This window comes from Sorex fumeus, unplaced genomic scaffold, assembly GCF_029834395.1.
Source record: "Sorex fumeus unplaced genomic scaffold, SorFum_2.1 ptg000015l, whole genome shotgun sequence".
In the NCBI taxonomy this organism is placed as follows: domain Eukaryota; kingdom Metazoa; phylum Chordata; class Mammalia; order Eulipotyphla; family Soricidae; genus Sorex; species Sorex fumeus.
Window position 1 is genome coordinate 10,158,919 of NW_026606072.1, and position 11,348 is coordinate 10,170,266.

Consider the following 11,348-nt stretch of genomic DNA (forward strand, 5'->3'; position numbering starts at 1 on the left):
CTGTGCAAGGCAAGCCCGCCTTGGCTGCCGTACTATTGCTCCATCCCCCTGCTCCAGTCTTTGCTATGTTCAAAGTTGAGTCTCTGTGGGATGTCATCAGACTTAGCTCTTTTTTCATTTAAGGAAAAGAAGCCAGACCTTTTTATATTACCAGAGAGGTCTCACTCCCTGAAAGATCTATGTATACCACAGAATGCATCAAGAATCTCTCCAGATGTAAGTAAAATATTTACCAATTTAAGTACCATACAAATAAAAGGTTTTTTTGTGACCATTTGTCACAAAGCTCTCCCTCTTCAGGTTAGCTAAGTACTTGGACCACAGAGCAAAGTACAAAGGATAAAGCAAAAAAAAAATTCTTTTTCTATTTGATAGTTGTCGTTGGAAAGGGAGTATGGGGATTTTTAAATGTACAAGTAGAAGAGAAAATTTCTTCGCAAAAGAAAGAGGGGAGTTTTCCCCCTCATGACTACCAACAAGCTCAGGCCTAGTGGGGAAGGGTAAGGAGCAGTGTCAAAAACTGATTCCTACCATATTTTGAGGGTAGCAGCCGCTGCCTAACCCCCAAAAGCAGTGGCTCAAAGCCTACAGTGAGCCCCAAAGCAAATGTGTCTGGGGTGTGTGAAGAGAGTCCCTCTGTAGGGCCTCTTCTGTGCTGGGTAGCCTAGATGCAGTCAGCAGTTTGTTGTCACTGTTTGTTAAGGCGCAGACTTCTTATGGAGGAGGTGGGGTGAGGAGTAGGGGCTCAGAGAGCCCAGGACCCAGGAATACAGTGCCCACCATTTGCCCAGAGGCCCTTGGTTAGGAATCTGATTCCGCAGTCATCTGGAATGAGTTGCTTTTCAGCCACCGTATCTTTAAATTCATCCACATTTAACTTGGTAAAGCCCAGGGGATGTGGATTTTCTGGCATCTTGGTAACTTGAACTTGACCCTGCCTGGAGGCTCAATCACATGCTCCTCAGTCTTAATTTGATGCAGATGTGTCATAAAGCTTTTCAAAGGCATCTGCACACTTTTTTTGAGCCTATGAATGGGGACACCTGAGGGCAGACAGGGATACCCACCCAAAGGACTATCTCAAGGTGCCTTAGAACTGCCCATACAAGCAACAGGCTGTGGATGCAACCAGGGTGGCTGTTAACTCTCTGCAGCCATCGCACACACTGACTCTGTGCTCAGGAACCACTCAACAGTGCTTAAGGGACCACATGTGGTGCCAGGGATTGAAGTGGGGTGGACTCAAGCAAGGCACATGCCTTAACTCCTGTCCTATCTCTCCAGCCCAAGAAAGAATTTTCAAACAAACATTCAATGGCATTAAATCGAATTACACCAAATCAAGCAAACATTTATTCAGTGCTCATGAGCGGCACAATGCTAAATTCTCAAGGATCTCTTAATCTTGACAGACAAACAAACATTGTGTGAAGTGTAATGTGATGGTTTACTTGAAAACCAACAAGAGGATGGCTGTAAGCACATATTTCTGCGGTTTGTTGGACATTTGGAAATGACAAAAGGGTCATTTTAACCCAGTCTCAAAACAGCACCAGCAAGATATGCTAACATAATCTCTAGCAAGTTCAAAGTTCACTAGTACTTTATCTTAAGGCTTTTTTTTTCCCTCTTTACTTTCAGAGTTCCCAGAATATCTGTCTGAAGCACTATCTAGCATGTTATTTTGTCTCAACTTTTATGAGTGATTAAAATCTGCTGATCAGTTGCTCCAGCTATGATCACACAATGGAGCAATGATCACTGACAGTAATTAAACGACTGAATCTTGTCAGGTCAAACTCTGTCTTAATGATCTCATCTCTCACAACTTCCAACCTGGAACCAAGAATCTATCCTCATACTGTCTTATGCTTCCACACCCTTATCATTTGTTCCAGGAGTGTACATACATTTATTCTTCATTTTTAACAAGCATTCTTACCTTTATATGAGGAGTAGTATTTTCCATGGAGAATAGGGTCCTACAAATTTGTGAACCAATTACATACTTAATAAGAGAAAAGGGCTATGAACTACTAGTTTGTAAATCTATTTAACAACTACTTACAAATGTTAATGAATAAATGTAGTATTTGATAATGAATAAATAAGTTGTTGTTAAATAGATAATTAATGTAGCATTTATTCATTAACATTTGTAAGACATTAATATCTCAAACTATAAGAAGGTGAAAGAGGGCTGGAGAAATAGTACAGTGAGTATGTCAACCCAGATTCGATCCCGGGCATCCCATATGGTTCTCAGAGAACCACCAGTAGTGATTCCTGAGTGCAGAGCCAGGATAACCTTGAGTATTGCCAGATGTGTCCCCTCCCCCAACAAAAAGAAGGTGAAAGAGTATTACGACTATATGAAGGACATATATAAAATAGTAATTCTTTTAGCTTGAGTATTAGGTAGTTTTTTATATGCAAAAGGAAATAAAACTTTCCCAATAGTGGAGAAAATGATGCCTTTTCACCTAAATCAATCTTCCTTTGTCTTGCATGTACAAAAAGTTGCCTTATACCTCATCTTGTGCATTATATTCAACGCAATGCTGTTTGATTATTCATGATGAAAGATAAACCACCCAGTATGGAACGAGTATCTTCCAAAAAAAGCATGATGTTCTCAAAGTACAAGAGATAAATATGAACAATGTTCAGAGGAAGGAATGGGAACAGCATGTGGATTAGATAAGAATTTACTTGATCCTTTGAGATTCATCTGAAATTGAAACATGCTTTGAAGAAAGCATTTCTTCAGATGCACAAGTTTACAGACCTGAAATTGTTTAACATATCAAACATAAATCCAATTATGGATAACTACATGCTATGCCAGTTTTATTGGGAATCAGAGCACATACAAAAGAGTAGCAAACATCAGAAGTTTTTATGAAATAGGATACTATTCATTTAATTAAAAAGAAATAGTTTCATCTTGTCCACGTCAGACCAGAAGCTCATCTTGAAATGCACAGGGCATCATTTTGCAAGAAAAATGGAAGGCCTCAAACACCATTCATCCCCTGAACTAAACAGAAATGTCATTTCTTTTGACTCTGGACCTGTGGATATCCCCATGGAAAGGAAAGACATTTAGTAGAACTCTGTTCTTTCTGGAGTGTTGCTCCACAGATGCCCTTAGGAACCCGACTTTATTACACCCTGCCACAGTTTTCTCAATTGTACAATAGTATCTGTATTTGTTTGTTAGTTTGTTACAATAGAACTGTAGGCTTACAGACTGGGAAGAAGAGAGCTCATCCCTTCTCGCTTGAAGGGGGTCAAAACAAGCGAATGAAAAAAAGACTAGAAAGAGACTATAAGAATAACGCTGTCTCTCCTTTGACTTTTGGTTATTTTTGTGGCAATTTCACCCCAACAGTCTGCAATATGATGACTGTGCCAGTCATAATTCTAATGGTAATTAGGATCCTAAATCATTTATAGCTCATTTAATTCTCACAGTCCTTACTCTTGTTGCTGAGATGAAAACCTGTAACAAAGATGCTAAAAAGTGTGTTTCAAATTTGGATCTTAAAAGTAGAGGAACATGGACTCAAACTCAGCAGTTCTAGAGTTCAAAAGTTTAACTTCTACAGTAAACATGCTTTACTTGCACTAGAGAAATAATACAGGAAGTAAGACAATTGACTTTCCTGCTTCCAGCCAACCCTGTTCAAAATTCCTGGTATTGCATTTAGCCAACCCTGTTCCAAATTCCTGGTACTGCATCTGGTCCTCCCAAGCTCTGCCTGGGGTCACTCCTAAACACAGAACCAGAAATAGCCCCTAAAATCAGCATGGTGTGGCCTAAAAACAAAAGCAAATATAACTTACTTTCCCTCATAAATCTGTGTGCATTTATAAAAAGTATCTGCATGTACTTCTTGTGTGGGGAGGGAGGTTTGGGTCACACCAAGCAGTGTTCAATAGCAGAGGCTATTCCTGATTCTGTGCTAAGGAGTGACTGCCGGAGGTGTTGGGGGACCATATGTGTGTGCCTGCAACTTGAACCAAGATTGGCTGCATGTGAGACAAACCCCTTAGTCCCTGTACTGTCTCTCTGGCCCACACATTTTTTTTTAATTTTTTTTATTTTTTTTTAATTTTTTTTTACAGTTGTAAATTTACAATTTTTTGTGCTTTGGTTTCAATTATACAATGATCAGATACCCATCCCTCCACCAGTGCCCATTTTCCACCACCATGGATAGTATCCCTCCCACCCCCATCCCCCCACCCCCCCTGTCTCTGTGGCAGGGCAATCCCCTGTGTTCTCTCTCTCCTTTTGGGTGTTGTGGTCTGCAAAAGAGGCATTGAGTGGCAAACATGTTCAGTCCATAGTCTACTTTCGACATGCATCTCCCCTCCTGGGAGGATCCTCCAAACATCCTTTATTTGGTGCTCCCTTCTCTATCTGAACTGCCCTTTCCTCTAGGATACCCGGCTGGCCTCTAAGTTATGGAGTAATCCTCCTGGTGCTGATTTCAGCTCTTCTTGGGTATTAATCTCATACTTTGTTACCTTATATCCCCCAGATGAATGCAATCTTTCTATGTCTATCCCTCTCTTTCTGACTCATTTCGCTTAGCATGATACTTTCCATATTGTACCACTTGTATGTAAATTTCATGACTTCATCTTTTCTAACAGCTACATAGTACTCCATTGTGTAGATGTACCAAAGTTTCTTTAACCAGTCATCTGTTCGTGGGCATTCAGGTTTCTTCCAGTTTCTGGCTATTGTAAAGAGTGCTGCAATGAACAAACAAGTGCAGATGTCACTTCGACTATACATTTTTGCCTCTCTGGGATATATTCCCAGGAGTGGTATTGCTGGGTCAAATGGGAGCTCAATTTCTAATTTTTTGAGAATCGTCCATACTGTTTTCCAGAAGGGCTGAACCAGTGGACATTCCCACCAACAGTGAAGGAGTGTCCCTTTCTCGCCACATCCAAGCCAGCATTGGTTGCTTTTGTTCTTTTGAATGTGGGACTGGCCCACACATTTTAAAAAACATTGTAGGTTCCTGCTGAGACCTAGTACATTCAGATAAATGTGTAATGCCTTAGGTCAAATTCTACTCTCTTGGTTGCTAGAGAATTGTATTAGACTATTTTCCAAAATACCCCAACTGCTAAGAGTTCTTTGGGATTTGGGGGCAGGGGGAGTGCTGAGTTATTTTGTTGTTGTCTTCGGTTTGGGGGCCACACCCAGCTGTGCTCAGGGTTTACTCCTGACTCGGCACTCAGAAACAGTGAGACATCATGAGGTACAGTTGCAGACTTACAAATTTTTGTGCTTGGGTTTCAATTATACATTGATCAAATACCCATCCACCAGTGCCCATTTCCCACGACCACAAATCCCAGTATCCCTCCCATCCCCCATCCCCCCACCCCACCCTGCCTCTGTGGCAGGGCATTCCCTTTTGTTCTCTCTCTCTCTTATTGGGTGTTGTGCTTTGCAAAAGAGGCAATGGGTGACAATCATGTTTAGTCTATAGTCTACTTTATCTGGTGTTCACCTCTTTATCTGAGCTCCCTTTTCCCCTAGTATATGTGGTTGGCCTCCAAGCCATGGGGCAAAATTCCTGGTACTAATCTCAGCCATTCTTGGATGTTAAACTCCCTTTTCAAGACACCTTGCAGGAAACACTTCTGAAACCTCTCCCCTAAAGAAACTTCTAGGTGCTGCTTAAAAAATGAGTAAGTGGACTAGAAGTGACACAGAGCAGGGGTGGAGGGCCTGGGCACTGCGGTGGTGGTGAGGTGAGGTAACTGTGCATACCCAGACCATAACTGTCAGCACCATTGTCAATATATGACTATAATTTTTACATTTTTTTTGCTTTTGGGGTCACACCCGGCGATGCACAGGGGTTACCCCTGGCTCATGCACTCAGAAATTACTCCTTGCGGTGCTCGGGGGACCATATGGGATGCTGGGAATCAAACCCGGATAGGCCGCATGCAAGGCAAATGCCCTACCTGCTGTGCTATTGCTCCAACCCCGACTATAATTTTTAAACAAGTATTAATGATAAGTGTGGAAAACTCACCTCACTAGAGGTTATTTGCTTATTAGCCTCCTATGTAGTAAACAATGTCCCCTTCAACTGACATGAAATATTAGGGTAGAATTTCAGCACTACCCTGAAAAGAATATATCCCATAAAACTAGTGTGTTTTGAGAAGCACCCTTCTCAGGACGTCTGCCTTTGTCTTTGCCTTTCCAGTCCAGTTACTCTGCAATGACAGAGGTGAGTTAATGTTTAAAAGAAGACATCCATGGAAAATGTCATGCTCTGTCGCTTTGGTGCTCTGGTGGGCTGAGGTCCTCACACCCTCTTAAAGATGATGCATCTCACTAGAGAGGCTGGAAGCTTGTGTGAAGCCCACAATGTCAGGCTGAGATGTAGAAACGTTGCTATAAAAGCGAATCAGGCCTCAAATTTGCACTAGTGCAAGATTTCAGTTCTTCATCTTTCTGACCCTCAAGCCATCCCACTTAAACACTGACCTCTAACTCTCACATCTTTCCAACTGCTGGTGGCATCTGGACCTTCAGACCATGCATGCTCAGCAGCTCCTTCTCAGGTGCTCCAGCTTCACCTTGGAGGTGCTGCAGTCATGACTTCTGACTCTCTTCACATTTGACATCTCCAAAGATGGGCCCAGATCTTAATCGTTGATTATGTCTTGCCTTTTAGACGATTTTTTTTTGCTTTATACACATTTTTCTATATGCTATTGTCATCTAAATCTCGGAATTAAGGGGGGGCTGGAGCAATAGCACAGCGTCTGCCTTGCACATGGCTGACCCGGGTTTGACTCCCAGCATCCCATATAGTCCCCCAAGCACTGCCAGGAATAATTCCTGAGTGCATGAGCCAGAAGCAATCCCTGTGCATTGCTGGGTGTGACCAAAAACCAAAAAATAAACAAAAAATTAAAAAATAACAATAATAAATCTAAGAATTGATAAGACTCGCTTGACTGATAAGACTTGCAACTCTGAAAGCAAAGTCAGGCAGATGGAATGAATCCCAACTGCCTTTCCCACTTTCTTTCCCATCCCTCCTCAGAGCTGGTCTTTGTTCCAGCAGTGGGACCTCACGTAAACATGACCCTCTCCCCTCCTCCTCCTTCACCCGCACTGCCTCTCTGCCTCTCCGTTCTCTGCTTCAAATCCCAGGGGTTGAAGGCTGAGGCTCTAGAATCAGATTCCTGTGTTTGTGTCTAGCCTTTTTACTCATTAACTATGTGAAATTAGCTAAGTGGTGGCTTAGCTCTCAGTAGCCGGCTTTTCTCATGTGCAAAAGGATAAATGTAGCGCTGTCTGTGGAGCCTACCTATCCAGTGCTTCCTTCACACATTGATCTTACATTTTGGTTAATTTTGGTTTGTTTTGTTTTTGTACATGGGTAGTTTTTCATGCTAAGTATTTAAAAATTTATTTGAGGCAACGTGATTTATGAAATGGTTAATGATAGGATTTCCTGCGTACAGCATTCCAATACCACATCCTCCACCAGAGTGTCTGCTTCCTTCCACCCTTATCTCAGTACCCCCTCTTCACCCTCCTCCCCCCACCATTGTAATCTTAGTTCTATAGACCAGTTCTCATTTTTCTATTGCCTTTGGCCTACGTTTCTCCCTTACTATGTTTGGGATTATTTTTATATCCCACATATGAGGGATATCACTCTCTGCCTGTCCCTCTCCTTCTGATTAACTGCACCTAGCATGACACTCTCCAGATCCATCCAGGTAGTGGCTAACTGAATGATTCCATCTTTTCTTATAGCTGAAAAGTGTTCCATTGCGTACTGTACCATGGTTTCTGGATCTAGTCATATGTTCTTGGGCACTTGGGTTGTTTCTGGGTTTGGGCTACTGTGAATAGTGCTACAATGAACAGAGGAGTGCAAACGTCTTTTCAAAATAGAAATTTGGGCCCCTTGGGGTAGATGCCGAGAAGTAGAATTGCTGGATCTTATGAAGGCTAAGTTTTTTGAAAAATATCCATATTATTTTCCAAAGAAGTTGAACCAGTCAACATTTCCACCACCAGTAGATGAGGGCCCCTTTTTCCCACACCCATGCCAGCAGTGGTTGTGTGTGTGTGTGTATGTCTGTGTGTTTTTGTGTGTCCGCACATACTAATCTCAATGGTATGAAGCTTGCTTTGCTTTTACTTGCATTTCCCTCATAATAGATGCGCAGCATTTTTTTTTTCATGTATATTGGTCACCTGTGTATCTTTTTTGAGGAAGTGTTTGTTCATCTCTTCTCTCCATATTTTGAGGGGTTATTTGGTTTTTGTTAAATTTATTTACAGAACTTACATTTTTAGGCAGTTATGTGCTCTGATGGAAAAACACCTCCGTTTCTCAATCACATTTGCAGTTAGGGTCTGTATGACATAATTCTAACTAACGGGATGAAATAAAAATCAGAGATCTTTTAGAAACCCCTAGAAAAATGTTTCTTTCTTACTTATTATCACTTTGTTTGTTGTTGGGTTTTTTTTTTTGGTTTTGTTTTGTTTTGTTTTGTTTTTGTCCTTCAGCTGGGATGCTAATGCAATGTCTAAAGTGGCCAACCTAGGAACTTTTATTCCAAGAAGATTTAAAAAAAATGCCCAAATCCCAGTGGAGCAAAAAGTTAGAGGGAGCCGGAAACTTAAAGGTTTCTTAGACACGTGTCTGAGCCCCAGATTGTATTCTTCTTTTTGTTATGTGGGGGAAAATTAGTCTCCAGTTTTCTGTGCTGTTGTGGTCAGGAGCCTCACTGTTTTGTGGACTGTTAGAAGGATTGATTGAATAAAAAAAACATGCTTTAGCAACAAAGCATGCCTGACTGGAAGTATGCTCACTGCTGCTGTTACTCCAAATTGGAGTCCCAGCGATTCCCAAACCACCACCTGCAGAGAGCACCCTCCTCAGAGAGCCCTGCAAACTTATATTTTTTTCTCTACTTAGTGGACACATACCTTCAAGCTCAATTCTCCTCTTCTGTCTTATGACTGTTGTGTGCTTGTCATTAAACTTGTGTTTCCAACCTGACATTAGATACTGAACTGCAGGAATAATGTACATTGATGCTTCGGGGCCTCTCCCCCATGCTTAGCCCAGTTTGGAACACATAGATGCTGCTTGGGTTATAAACAGTTGTTTGTTCAGGAACTTTGAGCTGCCAGAGCATTTGACACATGAAAGGCTGTTTTCTCACATGTCTTGTATTTAGTGATGAGATTCTTCAAAACTCAGGAATTCTCTAGAGGAATGAAGCAACTAAGAGCTTTTGTGAAAATTTCTAGGCAATGTTCTTCTTTCTCATCAGTTTTTGGCTATGGTAGAACTGATACTCTATCAATAGAAAATTTGGGACCTGTCTAATATTGATTTTCACAGATGTATTTGCTAGAAATGTAAAAGTTCTTACCACATAATACACTCTTTTAACAAACCCCTCTCCCAAGGATTGAGGTATAAGCAGATGTTGAGCTTGAGAGATTACACAGGGGTTAAGGAACTTGCCTTGTACACAACTGGCCCTATGCAATCCCCTACACCACAAATGGTCCTGTAAGAACTGCCAGGAGTATGCCCTGAGCACCACCAGCTCTGGCCCCAAAACCAAAACAAAAGAATTTTTTTAGTTTTTATTATCTGTCCAGTCTGGGGCTGGGGCTGGTAGAGATAATACAGCTGATATGACACTTATTTCACATATGGCTGACCCGGATTCAGTCCCCAGCAAACCCTGATAACTACCAGGAGTGATCCCTGGGTTTGATCCCAGTTACCATCCCACAAAGCCAAGCATGATGCCAGTAGCTCTGCCACTTGTGATCCCTGGCACCACAACTAAGTGTGTTCTCCGTCACCCTGTGCCAAACACCACATCCAAGTGTGTGCAGTGAAAGGGAAGGGGGAAATAAAGAGGTTTTTTTTTTTTAAGAATAACTTTTCCTGATCTCCTGGTGTTTTTATTTGAACAGTCTTTCTTTGGACCTCTTGCTGTAAAATTTCGTGCCTCTTGGAGAGTCTCTGTCTGTTGGCAGTCATCACTTTGTACTTGGGAAAACTTGCAAAAGCACAGCCAGGCCTGAGAACTTATTCAAATTCGAGCCAAGTAGTGAATAGAAACCAGAGCTGTTGCTGCTGACTCTGCAGGGTGGAGGCTGCCAGCGGCTCTGTTTAACTGGTGGAAACAAAAACAAAATGGAATTGCAAAGTTAAATGCTCGCACAAAATGGAGGTGGCAGAATGGAAATTGATTCCTCTGGCATTATTAGTTGTAAGGGTCAGCTCTGCCCAGACCCACACATCAGAGTCAGGCTTTCCCAGCATGGACACAACTAGAGAAGACTCAAACTGGGAGAGCTCCAGGAAGTCACCACACACATATTCCTACACCATCAAAAACCAACCTCCTGGGCTGGAACGATAGTACCCCTGTGCATCGCTGGGTGTGACCCAAAAAAGCAAAAACTTGATCACTTGACTTCCTGTTAATCATCGATTTGCTCGAATGGGAGCCAGTAACGTCTCCATTTGTTCCTGTGGCGTGCTAGTGTAGCCCAATGGCGTCTGTTCAGTATCGTGAGGAAAAGACTCTCCTAATGCGGTGCCAGGCTATTTCCCGAGGGTTGAGACCTATTGCTGCTTCCACAAAGGAAGACCTGGTTTCTTTAATGGAGCGGCCTCAGGCATTATAGAAAACTGGGACTCTGTGAGGTCTCCCCTGCCAGCAGAGTTCTTCAGGTAGTTCCATTATCACATTAACTGCACAAATATTTGCCAAGCATCCAGAATAATCAGGACTTTGCATTAAGGCAGAGCTAATGAATGAACTAAAGCCACTTTTGAGGAGTCTCTCAGGACTGTGTTAGCAGAGGCTGTGAGGGGCCTGGGTCAGGAAGCCTGGTGGGGCACACACCTCACACTCAAAGGGCAGCTGCTCTGTCTCTTGCACTGCAAAGGCAAAAGCACCAGGCTACTCTTGCTGGCTCGGTTGGGTTTTCCTGCAAACCAGCTATCAGCTTTGCAAAGACAAAGTGAGACCCACTCTAATCAAAATCAGAAACAAACCATTTAACATAAATCTCTAAGTAACCCTGAAAAACAGCTGGTCTATTGCAAATGGTTTTTTTCTGGAATAAAATCCAGCTCCCGGACGAGAACAGTGCAGTCTCCTGCCCCCGCGCCTGTCTGTTCCTCACTGGGGCTCCTTGGTGGGGAGCGGGTTGAGCTTTCCTCTCCGCCCCGACCAGGGCTCCAGCAGCCGAAGACCTCCAGGACCAGCCACCACCATGCTGAGACCAC

At 42.6% G+C, this 11,348-nt stretch overlaps 1 non-coding gene across 1 annotated transcript; it reads right to left on the minus strand.

Moving 5' to 3' along the window:
• Positions 1-1,073: 1,073 nt before the first annotated feature.
• On the minus strand, positions 1,074-1,213 carry LOC130021482 (small nucleolar RNA SNORA70). Its single transcript, XR_008792180.1, has one exon. It is a non-coding gene; the product is annotated as a small nucleolar RNA SNORA70 (small nucleolar RNA).
• Positions 1,214-11,348: the final 10,135 nt, after the last annotated feature.